This window comes from Rhynchophorus ferrugineus, unplaced genomic scaffold (genome assembly GCF_030347505.1).
Source record: "Rhynchophorus ferrugineus isolate W39M unplaced genomic scaffold, kcgeb_rfMv2 rfM2, whole genome shotgun sequence".
Classification (NCBI taxonomy): domain Eukaryota; kingdom Metazoa; phylum Arthropoda; class Insecta; order Coleoptera; family Curculionidae; genus Rhynchophorus; species Rhynchophorus ferrugineus.
The window spans coordinates 4,987,453-5,015,364 of NW_027472581.1; the positions used below are offsets into that span (position 1 = coordinate 4,987,453).

Below are 27,912 nucleotides of genomic sequence, written 5' to 3' on the forward strand. Positions count from 1 at the left end.
GATCTGTCGCCCAGCAACTATTTCCTATTCTCAGATCTCAAAATAATGCTCACTGGAAAGAAATTTTCGTGGAATGAAAAGGTGATCGCCGAAACTGATGCCTATTTTGAAACAAAGGACAAATCGTACTACAAAAATGGTATCGAAAATTTCGAGGGTTGCTATAAAGGCCGACTTCTCAATTAACCTGTTAATAGTATATTTGGAAAGAAGCTAAAAAACCAGTTGCTGAATATAGTGCAATTAATAGGTTCGTTCAACATCCTTGTCCAACGCGTTTCAGTATATACTTGATATATATTGGCGGAGGTGTGATTCGTTCTCTACTTAGAAATATCTAAATAAAATTAGCTTTACAAACAATTAAGGAATCTTTCAAAGGCCACACGTACTAGTAAACTAATATCGTTTATTATCCCGCTGCTAAATAAAGCAAGAGTATTTTGTACGTCCACTTTACAGAGCAAGTAGAAAGTTACTATATTGGGTCATAAAAAGTCATTATATTATCTGTTAAATTCAGTGTATCCAGGTGCTAATAATTGAACGCATAAAATTGCATTTCCGGTATTCATTACTTGTTCTTGTTGTTTAATTTTAAAAAATCTACTACCGAAACCCCTCAAACTATTTTAGAATGGTATGGTAATGCTACTCCATCAACTCGCAATTTTAGGGTTGCTACCGACATCTTTTTTTTTGTTTATTAATATATTATTATTAATTTTCTATTTGTCTCTACAGGCACTCAGAATGGGATCAATATAACCAATAATCATGGCCCCATGGCAAGATGATAATAAAAATAATATTAAAGACAACAAAAGTTAGAAACGGAAATAAAATGGAAAAAGGTAAACGTTGGAATAATAATTGATATTGAAGAATTACAACTAATTTAAATACTGCCCTATTCTGGTCTAGTGGAGATTTTACGGCACCTGATTAATATATTTTAGGGTAAGATTTAGATTAGGATTATTACACTTAAGGAGCTTTTCTTCATCCCATGTATATATTACTATTTATAAGAAATACGTATTGCCCCCTGGGCAGATCGTTGAACCCCAGGATAATCATTAAAAAAATAGCATGTAAACAAAGTTTGGTCGAATATTTGTAAAATCTGCAAAATTATTTTTCATTAGTTTCGCCGTATCTCAGTATATGCTCTAACGGGAGTCGCAAAACGGGGGACAGGAATGATTGTAAGATGGTGTTTTATCGACAGAATCGGAATTGTACCACGCGTAATCCTACAAAACAACGGTCGGAGACAAAGCAAATAAAATCCTCGTAAAAAGTCGTGTTTATCCCTGTGCTGCGTTCATTGAGTAAAGTTCAGGTCCCTTAATCGACCATCTCGCCTCAATTTATGGCGCATTTCTTCTCCAATTTACTGCAAATCTGGTCGAATAAAATTGCCATCGGATGGACTCGACACAAAACCCATCAAACGCCAGACTCCGTCGTCTTCCTACAAGGATGCGTTTCGACAGCGGCATTAAGACTCCCAATCCGATCGTTTTGTTTTGTACAAAAATTGACTGACCGTTACTATAATGCTATTTGATATATTGGTATGTGCTGTTAGCATTCAAAATACGAGTGATCAACACAAATTATTAAACTTTATCTGCTTTTAATTAGAACATAAATAATTAGCATTTAAAATTCTCTAAATATTTTAGAAACCTGATACATAGTTTAATAGTTATCAAGCTAATTATTTAAAAAGTTAGGTAAATAAGTGATTGTTTTGTAGAAATCACGATTTATTGACTGGAGACTTCTTTCAGGTGAAAAGTACGATGGTCTGATGAAAATAAAGACTGTCTTTTCATTAGAACCTAAACACTTAATTATTTCAGCTGGATTGTGTCCCATTTTAATTATTTGAATTTTGAATTCTGATATTTTAGAAAACTGCTTTATATTTCTTCAACATCACGAAACAATGTGCCAACCAAGCCACGCTGTAGTGTAGTAGAAGGCGATATGTCTACGTTGGGTGCTGTAGAATTTCCATTCGAACTGCAACAGTATAATGTTACAAAGTATGGCCGGTCATGTTGCAATAATGTGCAATTCTCAGTAGTGATCTGCAGTAGTAGATTCATCCATATTTAAAGGCTCCTAAAAAACTACACATAGTTGATCTCACCACATGCATAGCAATATTGTATTGCGATGAATACTTGTCTTCAGAGTCTTTTACGCTAACCCATCATTTTTTACACTTGAGTCTGTCACAGTATGCCACAGAAAACTCAGCCCATTTCCCCTTCTTTTGAATTTTTTTAACCAAAACCCAGTCCAAATTTTTAAGAAACTTTTACGACAGCTTTGCAGTTGGCGAAACAATCCTCTCCAAAGGTTTACATGTGACTGAAAAGATCCAAGATTTTATTCCTTGCCAAACAAAAACAAATAGTTTTCTGTGGTTGGTTGTGATTGGCAATGAAAAATGGATCTGTTACGACAATACAATAGACAAAAAATCATGAATTACTCGAGGAAAGCAATTAATATCGACACCGAAGCGGAATAATCGTGGCCACAAGATCTTGATGTGAATATGACAGGATAAGAAAAATTTGGAGTATTACGAGCTGTCAAAAGTGAACTAAAGCATTATCGCAGATATATTTCGATGATAATTGAAGAAATTGAACGACGTATTGTGGCAAAAAGGATAAAGAATAGCGCGTAAAGGACCTAGAAATGTCCTCACGTTCACACACAGTTTGGAAATACTGAAGAAATACTGAAGAAACACCTAAAAAATGGGTATTTTAGAGCAAAAATTATAGCTTTATATAATAAATTTAATGATATATTATTACAGTCTGTGTACCTAACCAAGATGGATATTTCAAAATTGAATATTGGGCCACTCTTGGTAACACGCTAATAAAAAGAGTGTAAAGACAAGACAGAAGTAATAATATTTGATGGGAAAAGGTAAATGTCAGAATAATATTTGAAAGCATAAAGAATAGCGTTTGATTAACTTTTGTTAGTTAAAATATTTGTGCAGATATACTGTTCTTCATGCCGGAAACAGGAATAGTTTTATTATATTAGTAATTACTATGGATAATTTAACCATAACATATTTTTGTTCACATTGGAAAATTAGCAAGTTGAAGAACTTGGAGGAACTATCAATTATTGTTTGTGACGATATAAAATTTTCGGGTGGAATTATGATCCAATGCTGACAACTACCAAGACAGAGTGATGCTAATGGAAACAACTAAAGGTGAATATGTAGTTAATATAGGATAATTATAGAAAATGGTATTGTTTAATGTAAAAGATATGTGAAAGAAACAGATGAGCATTTGGTTAGAAAATATGAGAGAATGAAAAATAACTGTTTTGCAGATATGGCATTAATGAAAATGCAATGTTATTATGAAATATCCACACATATAATATAGTAATAGAATAAACTAATAAGAAATACAGTGAACTTTGACAAAGAAACTCTTACTAAATGTTGAAAGGTAAATTTGATCTCTTACAAGAGTAAAATACATTACTTGGATATACAATAATTAATTAGGTGGTTCAGGCCTCAAAGGCTTCGATGTAACATAATAACATGAACCTAACCTACAAATCATTGTAGGTATAAAATTATCTGAAGTTTAAGTCCTTCAATAAAATATGCATGATATGTAATATAATATTAAAATAAGTTATATTTGATAACATTTTTGTTTCATAAAATTATTTAGATTAGAATTTCTTATGTCAGAGTCGAAACAAATCAAGAGTCAAATTTGATACGGCAACATTGTAAATTTTGATGACGTGCATTGACTCTTTCATTGGATGACTATAGGCAATCACTAGTAACAATTTGATAAATAATTTAATATGTATATAATATAATATAACTGAAATTATGCTAATGATTAGTGATTATATTTTTTAATTATTTTTAAACGTATTTATTGAACTTGTTTATTTACTTATTACTAACAAGCAACTACACAACTACAACTTAAATAACTACAAATTATTTTCCATTGAAGCACTTGGTGTTCAGACATTTGTAAGATCAGATAGTTTTTTTTGTTGGTCATCATCCCTCATGGCCACTTCCTTTCAAGCTAGGTAACCAGAGTTATTTTTCTGTATTAGCACACGATATGATCTCCATATTTGTTGATTCATTGTGTATAGATTCGTCATATTTTCGTCCAGATAGCAACTTTATAAAAAGATCTATGCTAATATTCACGTATCAAAGGCAAAGGTCGCAGATAACAAGGCATTTGAAAAGTCCCCGGCCTGACATATACATGGCGCTACTAGAATTAAATCCATACGTGTTTAAATTAGACCTAATTCTCAAAAGATGCGTGTAAAAATTTGACAGCTGTCGGATCATTAGTTTGTGAATTATCGCATTTTGAGTGAAGTAAATTTTGTTATTGTGAAAAAAAAACCGGACAAAATACAGTTGAAGCAAAATCTTGGCTTGATGCCGACTTTTCGGACTCTGCCCCAGGAAAATCAATCATCAAGGATTGGCATGCTAAGTTTGGACGTGGTAAAATGAGCACCGAAGACGGTGAGCGCAGTGGACGCCCAAAAGATGTTTTTACCGACGAAAATAAAAAATCCACAAAATGATTTTGAATGACCGCAAACTGAAATTGCATGAAATAGATATCAACTCTATAGCACTCTAAAGATATCAACTGAACGTGTACATCATATCACGAATATTTGTTTATGAGAAAACTCATAAACAACGACGAGTTGATGATTCGGAGCAGTACCTGAAGATGGTCAAGCGTAATAAACCCTAGTTTTTTCGTCGATATGTGACAATAGATAAAACATGGCTCAATCATTTCACTCTCAAGTCCAATCGACAGTCGAAGCGTAGGAAAGCGCAATAGTTAGCTGGCAAGGTTATGGCGTCTGTATTTTAGGATGCGCATGGAATAATTTTCATTGACTACCTTGAAAAAGGTAGGACCATCAATAGCGACTCTTATATAGCGTTATTGGGGCGTTTGAAGGACGAAATCGCCGAAAAACGGCCGTATTTGAAGAAAAAGAAAGTGCTGCTTCACCAAGACAATGCACCGTGCCACAAGTCAGTGAAAACGATGGCAAAAATCCATTTGGGCTTCGAATTGCTTCCTCATTCCTATTTCCTGTTCTTAGATCCAAAAGAGGGCTCGCTGGTATTAGTATTATAGGCTAATTTTCATCGAATGAAAAGGTGATCGCCGAAACTGAGGCCTATTTTGAAGCAAATTACAAATCGCACTATAAATATGGTATAGAAAAGTTGGAGGGTCGCTATAATCAGTGTATCACTCTTGAAGGGAATTATGTTGAATAAAAAAAACTAATTTTGCCAAACAAATGTGCTTTACTATGGTAGGCCGGGGACTTCTCAACTGACCTGTTCCGTTATACAATGATGATATGGTTGAATAACTAGCGACTAAAATGTCAATCAATAAACGACATTTTGAAATATGAAACACGTAACTGATATCGTGACATATCGAAAGTGGTTTTGAGAAACTAAGTTTAGACCTTACGCTTGAGCCTCTTAAGCCGATCTGCACCCGTTTCAGTCATATAATACCAGAAAATAATATTAATAAATGTAACAGAGTCGATTTTCTCGGCATGCTAATCCCGACATTGGCAGTAAAGATGACCTCTATGACTTAATAAACCCGCAATCTTTATTTTCAGCGCGATTTGATGGCCGTATCGAATCGGCGACCTCTTCCGACTTAATAGCTCATATCGGGATCGTTCTTGCCTTGTAAATTGTTTAATATTAATTTTTATGGAAATTCCCCCGTGGCTTACCAAATTGCGGGGATTAAAGACCGACCCATTTGCATGTTAAGCGCGAGCCTTATTTATGTAGAATACGACATGCAGAAGAGAACTTACGGATTAGCGCATGCGCATAATCGGATATTTTTCTTTCTCTTTTTCTACCTCTCTCTCTTGTTTACTTGTTACTCTCTCTTGTCTCTCTTGTTCTACCTCTCTGTGCATTAACAAGCCTATGACAATAATACTTACATTGCTTTTGAAATATAAATAACAAAGGTTCAATTTTTAAAAGTTAAAACAATAACTGTCAAGTTTGTAACAACTTATTTTCAAGGCCGTCAAACAGAAGTCAACATATGCCAAAACCTTCACGTATCATTCTTCAAGTATTTTCCTTCATATAAAGACATTTCAAAGAGTATGAGAGAATATTAATGATAATTATAAATTTTATACACATTTTATTGTAATTAACCTTACATTGCTTTCGAAATATGAAAGAACAAAGGTTCAATTTTTAAAAGTTAAAATAATAACTGTCAAGTTTGTAACAACTTATTTTCAAAGCCATCAAACAGAAGTCAACATATGCCAAAACCTTCACGTATCATTCTTCAAGTATTTTCCTTCATATAAAGACATTTCAAAGAGTATGAGAGAATATTAATGATAATTATAAATTTTATACACATTTTATTGTAATTAACCTTACATTGCTTTCGAAATATGAAAGAACAAAGGTTCAATTTTTAAAAGTTAAAACAATAACTGTCAAGTTTGTAACAACTTATTTTCAAGGCCGTCAAACAGAAGTCAACATATGCCAAAAACTTCACGTATCATTCTTCAAGTATTTTCCTTCATATAAAGACATTTCAAAGAGTATGAGAGAATATTAATGATAATTATAAATTTTATACACATTTTATTGTAATTAACCTTACATTGCTTTCGAAATATGAAAGAACAAAGGTTCAATTTTTAAAAGTTAAAACAATAACTGTCAAGTTTGTAACAACTTATTTTCAAGGCCATCAAACAGAAGTCAACATATGCCAAAAACTTCACGTATCATTCTTCAAGTATTTTCCTTCATATAAAGACATTTCAAAGAGTATGAGAGAATATTAATGATAATTATAAATTTTATACACATTTTATTGTAATTAACCTTACATTGCTTTCGAAATATGAAAGAACAAAGGTTCAATTTTTAAAAGTTAAAACAATAACTGTCAAGTTTGTAACAACTTATTTTCAAGGCCTTCAAACAGAAGTCAACATATGCCAAAAACTTCACGTATCATTCTTCAAGTATTTTCCTTCATATAAAGACATTTCAAAGAGTATGAGAGAATATTAATGATAATTATAAATTTTATACACATTTTATTGTAATTAACCTTACATTGCTTTCGAAATATGAAAGAACAAAGGTTCAATTTTTAAAAGTTAAAACAATAACTGTCAAGTTTGTAACAACTTATTTTCAAGGCCTTCAAACAGAAGTCAACATATGCCAAAAACTTCACGTATCATTCTTCAAGTATTTTCCTTCATATAAAGACATTTCAAAGAGTATGAGAGAATATTAATGATAATTATAAATTTTATACACATTTTATTGTAATTAACCTTACATTGCTTTTGAAATATGAAAGAACAAAGGTTCAATTTTAAAAAGTTAAAATAATAACTGTCAAGTTTGTAACAACTTATTTTCAAGGCCATCAAACAGAAGTCAACATATGACAAAAACTTCACGTATCATTCTTCAAGTATTTTCCTTCATATAAAGACATTTCAAAGAGTATGAGAGAATATTAATGATAATTATAAATTTTATACACATTTTATTGTAGTTAACCTTACATTGCTTTCGAAATATGAAAGAACAAAGGTTCAATTTTTAAAAGTTAAAATAATAACTGTCAAGTTTGTAACAACTTATTTTCAAAGCCATCAAACAGAAGTCAACATATGCCAAAACCTTCACGTATCATTCTTCAAGTATTTTCCTTCATATAAAGACATTTCAAAGAGTATGAGAGAATATTAATGATAATTATAAATTTTATACACATTTTATTGTAATTAACCTTACATTGCTTTCGAAATATGAAAGAACAAAGGTTCAATTTTTAAAAGTTAAAACAATAACTGTCAAGTTTGTAACAACTTATTTTCAAGGCCATCAAACAGAAGTCAACATTTGCCAAAAACTTCACGTATCATTCTTCAAGTATTTTCCTTCATATAAAGACATTTCAAAGAGTATGAGAGAATATTAATGATAATTATAAATTTTATACACATTTTATTGTAATTAACCTTACATTGCTTTCGAAATATGAAAGAACAAAGGTTCAATTTTTAAAAGTTAAAACAATAACTGTCAAGTTTTTAACAACTTATTTTCAAGGCCATCAAACAGAAGTCAACATTTGCCAAAAATTCACGTATCATTCTTCAAGTATTTTCCTTCATATAAAGACATTTCAAAGAGTATGAGAGAATATTAATGATAATTATAAATTTTATATACATTTTATTGTAATTAACCTTACATTGCTTTTGAAATATGAAAGAACAAAGGTTCAATTTTTAAAAGTTAAAATAATAACTGTCAAGTTTGTAACAACTTATTTTCAAGGCCATCAAACAGAAGTCAACATATGCCAAAAATTCACGTATCATTCTTCAAGTATTTTCCTTCATATAAAGACATTTCAAAGAGTATGAGAGAATATTAAAGATAATTATAAATTTAATACACATTTTATTGTAATTAACCTTACATTGCTTTCGAAATATGAAAGAACAAAGGTTCAATTTTTAAAAGTTAAAACAATAACTGTCAAGTTTGAAACAACTTATTTTCAAGGCCATCAAACAGAAGTCAACATATGCCAAAACCTTCATGTATCATTCTTCAAGTATTTTCCTTCATATAAAGACATTTCAAAGAGTATGAGAGAATATTAAAGATAATTATAAATTTTATACACATTTTATTGTAATTAACCTTACATTGCTTTCGAAATATGAAAGAACAAAGCTTCAATTTTCAAAAGTTAAAATAATAACTGTCAAGTTTGTAACAACTTATTTTCAAGGCCATCAAACAGAAGTCAACATATGCCAAAAACTTCACGTATCATTCTTCAAGTATTTTCCTTCATATAAAGACATTTCAAAGAGTATGAGAGAATATTAAAGATAATTATAAATTTTATACACATTTTATTGTAATTAACCTTACATTGCTTTCGAAATATGAAAGAACAAAGCTTCAATTTTCAAAAGTTAAAATAATAACTGTCAAGTTTGTAACAACTTATTTTCAAGGCCATCAAACAGAAGTCAACATATGCCAAAACCTTCATGTATCATTCTTCAAGTATTTTCCTTCATATAAAGACATTTCAAAGAGTATGAGAGAATATTAAAGATAATTATAAATTTTATACACATTTTATTGTAATTAACCTTACATTGCTTTCGAAATATGAAAGAACAAAGCTTCAATTTTCAAAAGTTAAAATAATAACTGTCAAGTTTGTAACAACTTATTTTCAAGGCCATCAAACAGAAGTCAACATATGCCAAAAACTTCACGTATCATTCTTCAAGTATTTTCCTTCATATAAAGACATTTCAAAGAGTATGAGAGAATATTAAAGATAATTATAAATTTTATACACATTTTATTGTAATTAACCTTACATTGCTTTCGAAATATGAAAGAACAAAGCTTCAATTTTCAAAAGTTAAAATAATAACTGTCAAGTTTGTAACAACTTATTTTCAAGGCCATCAAACAGAAGTCAACATATGCCAAAACCTTCATGTATCATTCTTCAAGTATTTTCCTTCATATAAAGACATTTCAAAGAGTATGAGAGAATATTAAAGATAATTATAAATTTTATACACATTTTATTGTAATTAACCTTACATTGCTTTCGAAATATGAAAGAACAAAGCTTCAATTTTCAAAAGTTAAAATAATAACTGTCAAGTTTGTAACAACTTATTTTCAAGGCCATCAAACAGAAGTCAACATATGCCAAAAACTTCACGAATCATTCTTCAAGTATTTTCCTTCATATAAAGACATTTCAAAGAGTATGAGAGAATATTAAAGATAATTATACATTTTAAACACATTTTTCGTTTTAGGTTAATAAATTTACAATATAGTCTGTTCAGTAGTCAATCAATTAATAGGATTTTTTCGTCAAAAATAGCTGATACAAATTAGACATTTACTTTAATTATTATCTATTATAGTAACGATTAAAATTTTCTTTTATAGATGAAGTGTTACTAGAATTGGTTGAGGAAAAGCTGAAGAAAATTAAATTATAATAATAGAAAGAATTAGATATGATTTTGCAGGACGCAATTTGAAAAGATCAAATTTCCTAATAAGAGTTTATTTGAATCGAATAAACAGAACCTATAACATTAATCATCAGACACCTTGAATGAATGATCTAATGACTATTACTTTGAAGGTGGAGGAGTGATACCAATAAGGAAAAAAGTGTATATATTTATAAAACTGCATAGGCAAATAAGTTATTGTTTTGTAAAAATAATAATGTATTGACTGGAGATTTCTTTCAGGCGAAAAGTACGATTTTCTGCAGATGAAGATGAAGCTTTGAGATCGATGAGTGACGTATATAAATATAGTTTGGACTTTTATTAATAATAATAAATAATATCAGGTCTTTATGTAAGTATTGTTTTTGGACTTTTTGTAAAAACGAAATATTATCTATTGTTTCCAAATGTTTACCAATTTTTATTTAGTTGGTAAACAAAATTACCACACAAACTTAGTCATTTTCATATTATAATATTTGCTAGTCTCTAAAAGAGCTCCCAATACTTGAGGAAATATTAGCACCTCCATTACAATGGCAATTGTAAGATATGCTTAATTATTATTTCTTAATTTCATGGGACTAAATTTATTCGATCAGAAGCTATTTACAAAGAATTAGATAATTTTCTTTCAATTTTGGTTTATTTTAACTATGATAAATAACAACATTCTAATGCAAAAACAATTATGAAACAAAATTGTAATATAATATAATTTATTTCAGCATTATAGTACATCAGATACATATATTATCGAAGGGCATAAACCTATAGTTTAATTAAACAGCCACGACAGTTTGTAAGTTAGGGTTGTTTTATTATAATCACATCGAACTCTTTTCTAAACCATCTATGGTATCCTCTGAAGTCTTAATCCACCTAATTATTAATTGTACAACTAAGTAATGTATTTTATTTCCATTAGAGAACATATTTAAATTTTTACGTTTAGTTATTGTGTCCTTCGTTGCTGTGTTTTCTTATCAAATCATTCTCATGTTACTACCTTTGTACATTTTTCTTAATAAAATTTAATTTACTCACTGCTTTACCATATCTGTAAATAGTCAGTATTAAGAGTGATTCACTGATTATAGCGACCCTCCAACTTTTCGGTGCCATTTTTGTAGTACGATTTGGCTTAAAAATAGGCCTCAGTTTCGGCGATCACCTCTCTTCAATCGACGAAAATTTCTTCCCAGCGAGCTTTATTTTGAGATCTGAGAACAGGAAATAGCCGCTGGGGGCGAGATCTGGGGACTATGGCGGATGAGGGAGCAATTCGAAGCCCACTTCATAGATTTCTGCCATCGTTTTACTGACTTATAACAGGCTGCAATGTCTTGGTGAAGCACTTCCTTTTTCTCGTTTTCCCACGCTTTGGAATAGGTTTATCGTGTCCAGTTCACTCGGATGACTGTCTATTGGTCTTCGGAGTTTTCGCTTCAACTGTATTTTTTCCCCTCAAAAGGCAATATTTTATCAACACGTTAAATTCCTTTTTATAAATTTTTTCACAATAACAAAGGTTGCTTCACCCAAAATGCTATAATTCACTAATGATCCGGCTTATTGAAATTGAAAGCATCGTTTACCGGCTTCTAACTAATATTATCACAAATGTTTTAAATAATTTTGCAGATATTTGACAGTCGAACGACTTTTGCAGACTGATTCGGTTACACGTTCGAACGCATCAGACGGCATTGTATCTCTATTCATCTGAAATAAAATGAGAAGGAAAATAATGGTTGGGAACAGATCAATTGAAAAATCCCCGGCCTACCATAACAAAACACATTTTTTTGGCAAAATTGGTTTTTTTACTCAACATAATTCCCTTCAAGGATGATACACTGATTATAGCGACCCACCAAATTTTCGATACCATTCTTTTAGTACGATTTGTGATTTGCTTCAAAATAGGCTTCAGATTCAAAGATCACCTCTTCATTTGACAGGAAATAGTCTCTAGGGGTCAAATCTGCAGAATACGGTGGATGAGGAAGCAATTGGAAGCCCAATTCATGAATTTTTGCCATCGTTTTTCATCGTTCTCTTGGTGAGGCAGCACTTCCTTTTTCTTCAAATGCGGCCGTTTTTCGACGATTTCGTCCTTCAAATGGTCCAATCGTCGTTGTTTTTAGTCAAAAATGAGCTCGCGCGGCATCTACTTTGCATAGAGCTTTCTCATGCCCAAATGATGTGATTTATACAATCAGTTGATATCTTTTGTTCTCGTTGGCAACAAACTCTTTTGAGCGTCCACTGCGTTCACCGTCTTAGGTGCTGATTTCACCACGTCCAAACTTAGCATGCCAATCTTTGATGGTTGATTTTCCTGGGGCAGTGTTCGGAAGCTCGCCATCAAGCCAAGTTTTTGCTTCAACTGTGTTTTTCCTTTCAAATTGCAATATTTTATCAACACGCGAAATTCCTTTTTATCCATTTTTTTCGCAATAACAAAAGTTGTTTTACTCAAAATGCTATAATTCACAAACTAATGATCCGACAGCTATCAAATTTACACACGCATCTTTTGAGGGTTAGGGCTAACTCAAAAACATATGGAAACATATTTAATTCTAGTAGCAAATTGCAGTAAACTATACATTATATATTTTTATGATGTAAATTCACTGAAACTTTAGATAGACTATATATGCGCTTGCCGCGAGTTTGCCAGAATAGCGCTCTTTTCCTCAGACTTATTAGTTCAAATAAACGAAAATGCGCATGTGCTAAACCAAAATTACATTCTGTTTACTGTATGCTTATTTATGTTACCGTATGAGATTCAACCTGTTTCCCGGTGAAGAGTATCAGAGCCGACCGGTGTCAGGTTGCGCCCCCTTCGAGGGGCGATACTATTCGATACCGAGCGACTTGCGGACACTTTAGATTGCGGTCGAGATGGGAGACCGATCGATTTTCATTGCGGCAAGGCGAAATACGATACGGTCAGCGATATGGATGTAATTCGCGAACGTCGCCTGTCTTTTTGGTCGTCTTCATAAAAGAATATGTGAAATCGCGTATCGTATATTTGATGCTCTAGGTATTGTGTGCATTACATATATTATATATTGAGTCTGCGAAGAAGTTCGTGTCGTGTTTCCGGATAGATAGCATCAATGGCTAATAAGTTGTAGAGAATGCATTATTCATATACAGTCTATTCAAAACAGCAATGAACTCATGTCCTTAATATGTGCCTGTCGAAAGTTATAGATTCGTTTTACAGTCAAACAATATTTTTCTACTATTTTTTCTATTTAAAAAGAGATTTGACACAAAAAGGAAAGTTGTTTGACATGTTCGAAGATTTCCGTTTGTCAAAATTCTTCAAAACACTATAATTACGGGTTACAAACCGGCAAACGTTGTTTTAAATGCCTTGGTTTAATATATTTTGAAATCTCTGCTTATTATTACTCGAATTTAAAATGCGGAAGCCGTTACACAGTCAGAGTCAAAAACTGATTGCGTCTGTAATCAGTTATTTCGAACAGGAACGAGATAATAGAGATCCCGTTTTGCCAGTAAAATTCGTTAGGGAAGTAAACATTTTTACTCTTAAATATTAATTGCTGCGTCACTAAAATATCTCAAAAAATAAAAAACAATATAACCTTAAATTCGCCAAATAGAAAACGTCTTTATGCGAAACAGGTGACGAACAAGATCAGCTTGATGTAGCTCTATCATAGGCCAAATGTATGAAATTTATAAAAACAGTGACACTTTTTTCAATATTAACATATTTTGATACAATTATTTCAGAGAAAATTGTCTGGAAAGGATCCATAAATAAGCTGAAAGAAATGCAGCTATTTCAGGAACTTGGAACATCCCTTCATACACTGTTGTATAATATAGGATTTAAGTGGTATAAAGATGACTCACAAAGACGTTTAATTGGACTTCCAGAGACTACTTTTAAAAGAGTACAATTTTTAACAACACACAAGAAAATTAAGGAAGAATTAGTGTGTCAATTTTTATATTTAGATAAGACATGGATATTTCAAAATGCTACATTGTGTCACCCATGGCAAGATGATAATAAATATAGTGTAAAGACAACAAAAGCTGATGGAAAAAGATAAATATTTGAACAACTACTGAATAGGTTTTATTAGTCATAACACTCACTAATAATTTATTACAGGCATATAATTATTCATGCTGGGACCAGGAATGGTTTTATTCCTGCTGCAGAATTAATGTTTTCCATGGAGGAATGAACCATAACTTAATTTTGCAGTGGTCTGAAAATCAGCTTTTAAAGAGTATAGAGGGTTCATCAGTTGTTGTTGCATACAATGTCCCATATCATAGTATACTTGTGGAGAATATCTCAATAAGTGCATCAATAAAGGCAGCAATTAAGGAATGGCATAAATAAGTTGTTTTAAGTAGACTATATTTATATAACCTATTCATAAAACTGTAAACTTACGTCATGTAAATTGATGACGTTAAAACGTCACATGATGTACGCAGATACTATAGAACCAATTACTTAAACCTAGAGTTTCAAATTCCAACTGTCATGGAGGAAATTAAACGATTCACAACAAAAACACCGAACTGCTGCAAGTATTCCATAACACCGAACTAGAAATCTATTAAATTAAGAAAAACCATATATGTTTGGATTCATCGAAAAGAAAGTATTTACGTGCCTGGATGATAGCTCGATTCAAGATTAAATGTATGAAATAAATAAAAACGGTGATTGGTTTTTACCATATAAACATAATTTAATACAATTGTTTCAGAGGGAACAGTTAGTTTGGAAAGTATCCATAGACAACTTAGGTATGTGCCCCTCTCTAACACTCTTAGAAAATGTAGGAACTAAATAGTATAAAGATTTTATCAAAAAAAATGTACACTGGTAGTAATATTAATAGAGAAACTTATTAGAAATACAGTAATATCACAATAATTGGACAGGAAAACATAGCAACAAAGGAAACAAGAACTTAATACAAAAAGGTAAATATGTTCTCTAATAAAAACAAAATACATTACTTAGCTGAACAATTGTTAATTAGGTGGATTAAGCCTTGGAGGAGTATTATAGCTTCACTATAAATATAATAAAATAACTCTACCCAATAAACTACTTTTGCCGTTTAAATTAACTGTAGTTTTAGCCCTTTGGTAGCATATGCATTAGATGTATTATAATGTTAAAATAAATTATATTTTAATAACATTTTCGTTTCATTATTATGTTCATATTAGACATAAATATATATAGATATACAATGTTATTATATATCGAAGCTAAAATAACCCAAATTGTGTAATATGTTTGACGTCATAATTGAGATCACACGAGTTTACTGCTACTTTGGATAGACTACATGTTTACAAAATTTTAAGCAGCGTAACTTCTCGTCTGTATTTTTATAGCTCTTTCAAGTAATGGAGCTGTTATAGCGGCTTGGAAGTAGCAGAAGTTCCAGGGTCATCAAGTAAAGCTTCGTTGTTGCAAATATAACAGTTTAAATACCAATGGTGATGTTCATAACGTTCATCATACATTGGTAGAAAATCTTAATTAATCGAGGTAACAGCTCTATATTTATACACTCAAATTATCCCTCTTTCGGAAGGTATCCTCTTGAGAACACATTTTTGAAGGTCCTAACTATGGATAACAGATCAATTGAAAAGTCCACGGCCTACCATAGTGAAACACATTTTTTGGCAAATTTTTTTTTATTCAACATAATTCCCTTCAAGGATGACACAGTGATTATAGCGACCCTCCAACTTTCCGATACCATTTTTGTAGTAAGATTTGTCCTTTGCTTCAAAATAGGCCTCAGTTTCATCGATCAACTCTTTATTCGACGAAAATTTCTTCCCAGCGAGCATTCTTTTGAGATCTAAGAACAGGAAATAGTCACTGGGGGTCAGATTTGGAGAATATGGTGAATAAGGAAGCAATTCGAAATGGATTCGATTGTCAAACAGCACTTACTTTTTCTTAAAATACGGCCGTTTTTCGGCGATTTAGTCCTTCAAATCGTCCAATAACGCTATGTGATGGTCCTTCCTTTTTCAAGGTAGTCAATGAAAATAATTACAGGCGCTTCCCAAAATACAAACGCCATAACCTTGCCAGCCGACAGTTACATTTTCCCACGCTTTGGAGCGGGTTCATCGTGTGCAATCCACTCGGATGACTATCGATTGGACTTCGGAGTGAAATAATGGAGCCATCTTTCATCCATTGTCACATATCGACGCAAAAACTCGGTTTTTTTACGCTTGATCATCTTCAAACACTGCTGATCATCAAATCGTCGTTGTTTTTGGTCAAAAGTGAGCCCGCGCGGCACCCACTTTACAAAGAGCTTTCTCATACCCAAATATTCGTAAATGATATGATGTACACGTTCAGTTGATATCCTTAGAGTGTCTGCTATTTCATTCAGTTTCAATTTACCGTCATACAAAATCATTTTGTGGATTTTTTAAATGTTTTCGTCGGTAACAACCTCTTAGTGTACTCTGCGCTCACCGTCCTCGGTGCCCATTTCACCACATCTAAACTTAGCATACCAATCCTTGATGCTTGATTTTCCTGGGCAGTGTCCGAAAACTCGGGATCAAGCCAAGTTTTTGCTTCAACTGTATTTTTTCCCTTCAAAAAGCAATATTATATCAACACGCGAGATTCTTTTTATCCATTTTTCACAATAACAAAAGTTGCTTCACTCAAAATGCTATAATTCATAAACTAATGATCCGGCAGCTGTCAAATTTATACACGCATCTTTTGAGGGTTAGAGCTAACTAAAAAACATAGGAATTTAATTCTAGTAGCGCCATCTCTGTGTCAGGTCGGGGACTTTTCAATTGATTTGTTATATGGGACAAAAATCTAGGCTATAAAACTTCCTTAAATAATTTACAAAAATTTTTTAAGGACCATACAAAAAAAACAGAAACCCGTTGGATTGAAGTTCGTTAAGCAAGAATTATCGAAGGACCCGGTATACAGTTTATGCAAAACTGTCGCATCGGACGCAAACTGGACCGGGAGCGGCACGACGACGCAAAAACCGCGTCCGTCACGGGACACTCCGTCCGTCCATACATCACGACGCGGCCCAGATGGATGGGCTTTTTTCTTTGCGCGCAAACAATGGCGCATCTCGACCTTGAAAAACGGCGGATCCATAAAGATGCGAGAGCGGCTATTTATGCGATCCGTCTGTGGCGGCGACGGGCCCGGCCCGGTTTCTGACCGAAAAAGTGGACGCGATTTCGGGCCGCCGCAAAGAAAAGGGCGACGCGGAGGCACTATGAAATATGCATGGTACGCGGTTGCTGCCGCTACCGTCCAGCCCTAACGGGATCCGTTTTTCTAACATGACTCTCGACAACGAACGATCGCTGTTGGGTGCTTTTCGCGTTTTTTTGCCGCCAACCAGCGAGTAAGGATTCATTCTGGGTACCATTGAACTATCTTCTATATGTATGATAACTAGTGATCACCATGTGGTCGAAATTCGACCACAATATATTAAATTAATCAGTCTCTCATAACACAATAATGCAAATAATTTAAGAATGATGTTACTATAACTGGTTTCCACAGTATTCTTAATCAAGATCAAAAGTGTATTTGATACATAACATTAATTAAAACAATAAATATCTATATATTTTAATATATGCAAATTAATTCAATATTTTTAAAATTTAATTTAATTAAATCTAATTTCCATTAACTCTGGAAAATCAACAAAGTAACAGGTCAATTGAAAAGTCCCCGGCCTACCATAGTTAAACACAGTATTTTGGCAAAATTTTTTTTTACTCAGTATAATTCCCTTCAAGAGCGACCCTCCAACTTTTCGATACCATTTTTGGTAGTACGAGTTGTCCTTTGCTTCAAAATAGGCCTCAGTTTCGGCGATCACCTCTTCATTCGACGAAAATTTCTTCTCAGTGAGCATTCTTTTGAGATCTGAAAACAGGAAATAGTCGCTCGGAGCCAGATCTGGAGAATACGATGGATGAGAAAGCAATTCATGGATTTTGCCATCGTTTTCACTGACTTATGACACGATGCATTGTCTTGGTGAAGCAGCACTTGCTTTTTCTTAAAATGTGGCCGTTTTTCGGCGATTTCGTCCTTCAAACGGCCAAATAACGCTATGTAATACTCGCTGTTGATGGTCCTTCCTTTTTCAAGGTAGTCAATAAAAATTATTCCATACGCATCCTAAAATACAGACGTCATAACCTTGCCAGCCGACTGTTGCTTTTTCTCACGTTTTGGAGCGGTTTCATCGTGTGCAGTCCACTCTGATGTCTGTCGATTGGACTTCGGAGTGAAGTAATGGAACCATGTTTCATCCATTATCACATATCGACGCAAAAACTCGGGTTATTACGCTTGATCATCTTCAAACACTGCTCCGAATCATCAACTCGTTGTTCTTTTTGGTCAAAAGTGAGCTCGCGCGTCACCCACTTTGAACACAGCTTTCTCATACCCAAATATTCCTAAATATAATGTACACGTTCAATTGATATATTTAGAGTGTCTGCTATTTCATTCAATTTCAATTTACGGTCATTCAAAATCATTTTGTGGATTTTTTTAATGTTTTCGTCGGTAACAACCTCTTTTGGGCCTCCACTGCATTTACCGTCTTCGGTGCTCATTTCACCACTTCTAAACTTTTTCACATATTATTTTTAGAACTTTAATAATTTCGGAGAATCAAATATATAGTCTATCAAATATTTGCCTGTTTTTTTTTATCTATCAAATACAAAGTTATTTTGTACATAGGTCATCTAAATGTTGCCGTATCAACTTAGTTTTAGTTCAGTTTGGCTTTAACATACAACAAAAATCTAATGCATATATTATCGAGAGACTTAAACTACAATTACGTAAACAATTATAATAGTTTGTAGGTTAGGGTTGTGTTTTATTATATTTGCATTGAACACATTTCCATAACTTTTATGAGTTAAAGTTCTAGGCGCGTTTGCAGTTGAATCCCCAGGATGGAGAATTCCATTTAATTAATAATTTTATATCAAACTAATATATTTAGTAGTAAGTAATACAACATAATTAGTAATATATATAGTAGTATATACTTTACTTAGAGCATATTTACCTTTATCTATGCCGAGCTTATGCTTAGTTATTGTGGCCTTCATTTTTGATATAACTGTATTGCTCCTTAGACAATTAATTATTAACCCTGTATACTTCCTTCTTGATAAAACTAGATTTAATGAACTGACACATTACCAAATGCTTATGTATATTCTGAACAATTACACTAATACTTGTGCCCATAAATCTTTTACAGTCTACAATAACATTTCTTACAGTTATCATAAATTCATTATATACTCACCGATACTTTTTACAGCAGGCAGAACAATACGAATCAATTGTTATTCCAACGTTTAGAATTTTCCATCAACTTTTGTTGTCCTAACACCATTTTATTGTCATCTTGTTATATAATCGCAGAGGAGAGAAATATTATACCAGACCATCAATTTGGCTCCCGTAATAAACACGGAACAACAAATACATAGATTAGTCAACCAAATTAACAAAAACTTGAACAACAAAAAAATATTGTCGATATTTCTCAGGCCTTCGACAAGGTGTGGCACACTGGACTGCATGTTAAATGGAAAAAGCTTTTGTCCCATACGCACTTTCAATTGCTGAAGTCGTACCTCATTGTCAGACATTTTATTGTAAAACAGGGTGACGAATACACTCACCTACACCCAATATATTCGAGAGTTCTGCAGGGCAGTGTTCTTGGCCCATTGTTAAACCTTATGTCTACAGCTGATCTACCGACCTCAAGAAACACTAGTGTTGCAACATATTCTGACGATATAGCGGTTTTATCATCACACAAGGATCCAATATCAGTCACAAGAAACCTCAATCTTCATCTTAACAAAGTCGAATAGTGGTTGAAAACGTGGCGTACAAAAGAAAATGAGACAAAATCTACCCATGTGTCAGTCACCCTTTGTAGAAGAACATGTCCCTCAGTAAAATTGAATAATCATGGACTTCCGCAAGCAGACAACGTTAAATATCTGGGAATGCATTTTGGATCGATGTTTGACATGGAAAAAACATATAGTTACAAAGCGCAAAAGAGCTTGCGCTTAAACTGTAAATCTAAATTATCATTAGATAATACCCCAGAGGTTCCAGAATAAAGTGTTGTGAGTCATCGTCAATGCCCCACATTACGTGTCTAACAAACTGATTCAGCTTGATATCCCCCTAGTACCCATAACGGGTGTGATTCGGAGTATTAGTGCGAAGTACTCTGAAAGATTATTAGTGCATCCCAATGCACTCGCCAAACAGTTAAATGTGCGCGATGATAGTGAAGTGCGTAGGATCAAACGCAAACTTCTTTACGAACTGATTAATAGACACATAAAGTATTATTTAATAGTCTCTAGAATAAGCTAGAATAGTTTTTAGAATAAGTTAAGACAGACTTTAAATAATTAATTTTATCTAGAATAAGATTTAGATTATAAGTTGCACTGTAGATCACTTACTGAAGTGATCTAATATATGTCAGTATAGTTCCAGACTAACAGTTTCCCATGAAATAATTATATCAAATTAAGTTTGTATTGAAAAACTACTCCCTATTTTTATACATATCAAATATTTATTTATCTCTGATAGCGTTAACATCAAGCCGATCTTGATTATTCTTCCGCTTCGTATGAGAACGGTTTTGTTTTCGGTGAATTCAAGATCATATTTTTTGAGATATTTCAGTGACCGTGTCCAAACCGAAACTCAGTGCAGCTGCAACACGCTAAAATATTTTTAATAAAAACCGCAGCAAATATTTGATATTAAAAATGCATACCTGTCTAACGGATTTTATAACAAGAGGGGGCCTCCATTATCCAGTTCTTGTTCGAACTAACCAGTTAGACACGTAATCTGTTCTGTCTGGCATCGGCTTTTTTGATCAGAGTAATAATGAACAGCAATTTGAAATTTATCAAAACATGCAAAGCGATAAAACAACATTTGTCTTTTTATAACCTCTTTATTACTATTGTTTTGAAAAATTTTGCATGAATTTGACAACTGGACGAATGGACAGGCTGTTTCAGGTACTAAAATTATTTTGTCCATCCCTTATATTTAATAAGCTATACATTATTTTTTATAATTTATTAAGAGAAAATGTATTCAAGGCAATGTTTGTTGTTTGGTGTGCTACCATCATTTGTAAAAGTTTTCGAATGAATTCCATCATCTAATAGAACGTAACCGTTATTTAGAAACACCCTAATTTGTTTCAGTCGGGGCAGATTTAAATAAATTACCGATAGCAAAACGTTGATCAAGTTTCTACTTAATTACTGTTACCGATGGTTGATTAATTTCCACATAATTTTATAATATGCTACGTTCCATCAGATACTGATTCACGACTTACAATAACCAGACAGATCCAATTAAATGCTTACTTAAAATCAGCAATTAATGTTTGATACCTACTTTAGTCCGGATTTGCAAGAATAAACAGCATTCATTTATTTTTTGCCCGGTTACGTACTGGTTACTTAAATCACTACCAGCAGAATCTCAGATATATTTTAGTTAATTAAACAAAATAAATGTGATCAACATAATGATTACTGGCGTGCATGTATATTTTAATAGCATATTAAATTTTACTCTGGTTATTTAAAAAGGGATTAATTATAAGTCACAGTATTTATATAGTGTATGATTAAAAATGTTCCTATAAATAATTAAACCTATTAATGTAATCAGAAAATATCAAAACTTCAAATCTCCAAGACATCGGTTAATAAAGTTCACTCGCACTCAGTTAACAGAATACTTAGGATGTAAACATTATTGAATTGTACCTAAACTAACTCTGGGAACTATCGACTGAATATATTTGTGTTCAAGATTATTTTGTACATACGTCATTTCAATTTGTGACATCAAAACGCCGAAATGTTGCCACATCTCCTCTGATTTTTAGTTCAGTTTGTAGTTGACATACAACAAAATTCTAATCCAAATAAAATAATTGAACCAAAATGTTATCAAATGTAATTTATTTTAACATAATGGTACATCTAAAAACAATATATATATATATATATATATATACACCCACAAGAGTTTATAGGTTACAGTTATAACCTCTCATCACTACTGTTTTCAAGAATTTTGCATACGTCTGACAACCGGACGACTTTGACAGGCTCATTCGTTTACGTGATCGAACTAATCAGGCAGCATTGTGTCTCTTTTTAACTAGAATAAAATGATAAGGACAATACTGCCTGATTCCAAAACGAATTTACAAATTGCCGCAGGCAATACATTAAATATCTTGATAACTTCGCACAAAAAACTTTGAATAGACTATTTAATCTATCCAAAACAGCTGTGACTCACATGAAGATGAATAATGTACTGCCTATTGCAGTCTGTAAATTCGTTTTAATATCAGACTATATACTTCTTGCCGTTTTACTCTAGTCAAAAAGAGAGACAATGCACCGAATATGTAACCGAACAAGACTACAAAAGTCGTCCTGTTGTCAAATATCCTGATAATTTTTCAAAGCATTAGAGATTAGATCGGAAAACATTACTTTGGCGTGTTGGTTGCTTGGTTGGTCGCTTATTGGAAATGCCAAAGCCATTAAATAGTCAGAATCGGATACAGATTGAGTTTCTAATCAGTTACTGCCAATAGGAAGGATTCATTACTCAACAAATATCCCGAATTTGGCACATGCACACTATCCTGCATAAAAAACCATAGAGAAGAATAAAACAAAAAAATCTAAAATATTTAGGTTTTGTATTACATTAATAATTCTATAGTAATAATAATTAAATTGTTGTGTTATTCTTGGAGGTTTAAGATACGTAGGATTTAAAATATGGAAGAACAAGGGTAAAATTTAAATATCCAAACAGCATCAATCTTATTTATAGTGGAAATGTTAGCTGCCAAATTTATAACACATTATAACGATATCGAATAGGTATCAACATATGCCAAAATATACCATTATTTAAAAATAGTATAACACTAGTAACGACTATTTCGGCCGACTGAAGTAGACTGAAAATAATACCATTTTTACAGTGAAATTAAAACAGTAAAAAATATTTAGTTATGAATGAAACTAGTAGATAGTAAAAAATAGTCAATAGTTAATATCCTAAATTTAATTTACAAGAAGAAAAAAAGCATGTCGCAGTCGGTAGGATTCGAACCTACGCTCCCAGAGGGAATCTGATTTCTAGTCAGACGCCTTAACCGCTCGGCCACGACTGCTTGTAACGCAAATAATAAATGAATTATTTGCTAAAGAGAATAAGAAGTAACGAGCTTATAAATTTAAAGCAATCGAATATGGAGTTTTTTAATTCAATTAAAATATAAAATTGGACTCTTTAAAACCACTCATATATTTTGCTCACTTTTCCACCCATTTAACCCATGTTAAAAATAAGTTTAGAAATATTTGATGTATTTTATCAATGTTCTCCACTTAAAATGCTTGGAGCAGTCCTTCTGGACCTAACCAAAGTCTTCGACGAGGTCTGGCACGACGGTTTGATCGCAACATTCGTTCGGTTAGTCCTCCCAGAAGACCTAACCGCTCTCATCAAGTCCTATCTATCGGACAGATCTTTGCAGTTCAAGATTAGGAAAACACTTTCCAGTCGAAAACAAATCGACGCTGGCCTAACTGAAGGTTCTCCGCTAGCACCAGCCTTACATAACCTCACTATTTCAGATCTGCAGAGAAAAGAGGACATTGACGTCGTGTTTTACGCTGATGACAATGCTTTCTTCGTGGCCTCTGTCTCGATGGTACTTTTCAAGGGGGTTTACAGAAACAGCTCGATCATGCGGTCAAATGGTTCAAATTCTGGAGATTGCAAATCAACCCCATGAAAACCCAGGCCATCATTTTTCATAAGAAGCGTTAGGCACTTCGCGTCTTGCAACTTGAAATCGACACCGCAATAATTCCACGGCTGGATAACATAATGTACCTAGGTCTCCATTTTGACCGACCGTTCGGTAATCCAGAATGGTTCGGTAATAGCAATCCTACTATCTTCTCTGATCTGCCCCTCTAGCAGACTTCCCATCTCCATCCAATGTTTATGTTACAAGATGTGAATTCGCTCCGTACTCCTATAAGGATCTAATGTCTACTACAAGTTTGTTACACCCAACCGGGTGAAACAACTTCACGTTCTCCAAAATTAGCTCCTCAGGAGAAAAAATTCATAAATGCTCCATGGTTTGTCAGAAATAATCAAATTCGCAAGGAAACTGACACTCCAGGAATCAAGCACTTTATATCTCAATGCTTCCACAAAAAACAACTCAGCATAAGTTCTTCTGAAAACGCGCTTGTTCGCGAGCTGGTCGACATGTTGCGAGTTTAGCACCGCGTCACCGCTAACTTCCCCTTTTCTAGGCTGAAACGACCCCATCCGCAGCTGCAGTTATAACTTTTGCCCCCATAAGACCGCTCCCAATCGTCTGTTAACTCAAGTTCGTGCCCAATAAAGGCTGCCGGGTTAGCGAGTGCCAAATCCCCAAATTAATGCAGAAGCAGTAGCGACCCACAGGGGTAAACTGTGAGGCGGTTCCTATTTAGTGTATTGGTAAGCCTAGAGGAAGTCTCACATAACTCGATCCAACTTGTCGCTCCAGGGCAACTCATGCATTCCACCGCCTGGTTTTAGGCCAAAACAACAACAAAAAATAAGTATATAGTTTTAAGTCATTGTAGAATCAAAGTGTAAATGTTAGTTGGCAACGACATTTTTTAAAACTCATCATTAAACAAATATTGTTCAAAATGTAATTTTTAGTAATCTTTGATATCGTATCTAATGACAAAAAGAAACAAATTTAAAATTCCGAAATAATGAAAAAGTATGCTGTTCCAAAAACAACAATATTACAAAGTTTTATGGTTACGATATGACACTATAAAAAAACAATGTTAGGAAAAATTTATTTTAGGTATATTCCACTGTCGAATAGTTGAAACTTATTTATATACCTAATATAATAGACAGTTCATGGACCATGAACTCATATAACTGCTCTTATTATGTTCATTCACCTGTCCCAGCAAGTACCGCTTAACACTAATAAGATTTCAGCTCTTGAAGCTGTTTTAAGTAAATCACTCGGTAAAAACTAATCAGGCCGCAGGTTAATCTCAGTTAATTCGAGAAAAAAACCGACCGTGCCCATAAATCAGTTCTTTTGTCGCACTGTTGTTCGTTAGGTTGGCTACTAGTCGGATTGGGTGGTGCGTCGTCAACTGTTCCAAAGCAAGGAGTCGCGCATTGTCTGCTGCTATTTAAAATATACTAATTTGCATAAGAATTGATCATTACACAACATGTATATTTACAACAGGGAGTAAATTAGCAACAACTCTATTTAATAATTATATCTCTTCATTTAAAATGACTTTGGGTTATCTTTAAATTATCTATTTAAACTAAAAATGTATAAAAAAAACAATAAATTTCATTTAAAAAAATAATCATTCTTCATGACGACGCCAGGCCACACACCACACTTTTGACAAGGAACAAATTGGAAGAAATGCTCTGAAAAATCCTCGAACACCCTCCTGATGGCCTTGACTTATCACCTTGTGATAACTTTATGTCGGCGCCCTTGAAGGAATCACTTGGAGGCAAAATATTCAGAAACAATGAAGAAGTAGAAGAGGTAGAGGGTTATAATGGGCACAAATGGCTGAAAACTCGCCTTCAAACTTTTTATGAACAAGAAATATTCAAGCTTCCATATCGGTAACTAAATTGAGAAATATCAAATGTTTCGCTTATGTATACCATTGATCAATAAATTTATTTTATAAAATTACCGGTTATATTTCATTTCCCCCCGTATCATCTAATCTTCATATTTTAATTCATCATATAATGTATCAAAGTTTTTTCGTAAAGTTATTTACGTATATTCTTAAATTAAATTGGTTTCAAGTCTAAGGTATGAGGTGTAATTAAAATGAACATGAGCTGTTATTTTGTTAAGTTGGCCTAATGTTATATTTTCCCTAAAATAAGTTATTGCTGATCTAAAAAACATGTCAACAAAGATTGAATTATACTTCTTACTTTAAGATATTCTAGGTATCCTAAGTTATTTTATTAGATGCTAACATGTGATCCTATTTTTTACAAATTTTTCTTATCTTTCTATATACATAGAGCTTTCTTTAACACATATAGCATTCAATATGATGCTACAATATCATTGGCTGATCTCATGTTCATTGGTTACCTAAGATGGAAGAGGAGTATTATAATTAATATTAACTCGCCTCCCTAACACGCTTATCTTACCAATTCTTTCGTATGGCTTCGATACTTGGTAAACTTGAGGTCTTTAAGATACGATGCTTAAAGAAAATTCTCTTAAATTAAAGTTTCTATTCGAGGTTATATTACATACGAAACCATCCGTTTAAGATACGATGATCAATGCACAGTTGAGGAACGAATTCATAGGTTGTAATGGTTTAGTCATAGCAGTCAAACGAAAGGTGAAAGTGGGAAAGGGCACACAGCGAACATCTATGAAAAAGACACGGATCATGATCATCAAAAACAATCTAAAGAAATAGATTGGCATGGTCCAAGGCCAAAACAACTGCAGCCGATGTTTAAATATGGTGGAATTTAGAGAAGGGTGCTCATTGTCCAACGGCATTAACAGCAGCCGGTTGAGAAGCAGACATTCTCCCCGAGCGTCAGCTATGGACTGATGATTGGTCTCTTCAATCAATCAATTCATTTTTTATTAATGCATTTAACATTAATGCATCTAGTATTTAAGATAGTACTAATTTTAAAAGCAATTCCAAACGAAATTTTAGATCTCTTTCGTATCTTAAAAATTGATAACTACATCAACCGCAGTTTTCACTAGTTATTGCTCCTTCCGACCATTGTTTGTTTTAGTCGGTGAAAAATAATTTGTTAACTTATAAACGACAAATCTGCATATTGTCTGATGAAAACAGAAAATATTACTCTTCAGTCTCAATACACAAAAAAAAAGTAATTTGCAAATAATGATTCTAATACTTTTAAAATTCTAGTTATTTTGTTTTGTAAATATTGTTTTAGATACGTTTGATCTACTATCACCAAATATTGCAAATATTCTACCTTAATATAAGTAGTCGTGGCCGAGCGGTTAAGGCGTCTGACTAGAAATCAGATTCCCTCTGGGAGCGTAGGTTCGAATCCTACCGACTGCGTTCATACATTTTTTATTGCGAAAAAGTAAAGTTTTGTTATTCGAAATTATATAGTTCTGATATTTTAGAGCTTCAGCATCATCCTTTCAACTAATATATCGATAAAGTCAGCACATTTATTAGTTCTACCTACAAAAAATATATAATATAATATTACGTGATCATACTATTATTAATCGACTTTTGTCCAAACTTAACAAATCGCTATTCAGGAGAAAATATTGTTGAACTATAATTACATATTATTTTAATTTCTCTTGTTTCAATTCCAATGAAATATATACATTATTTATT

At 32.9% G+C, this 27,912-nt stretch overlaps 2 non-coding genes across 2 annotated transcripts; one reads left to right on the forward strand and one right to left on the reverse strand.

Annotated features, from left to right (window-relative positions):
- Positions 1 to 23,536: 23,536 nt before the first annotated feature.
- On the reverse strand, positions 23,537 to 23,618 carry TRNAS-AGA (transfer RNA serine (anticodon AGA)). The gene has a single exon. It is a non-coding gene; the product is annotated as a tRNA-Ser (tRNA).
- A 3,918-nt stretch (positions 23,619 to 27,536) lies between these two features.
- On the forward strand, positions 27,537 to 27,618 carry TRNAS-AGA (transfer RNA serine (anticodon AGA)). Its single transcript has one exon. It is a non-coding gene; the product is annotated as a tRNA-Ser (tRNA).
- The last annotated feature ends 294 nt before the right edge of the window (positions 27,619 to 27,912 follow it).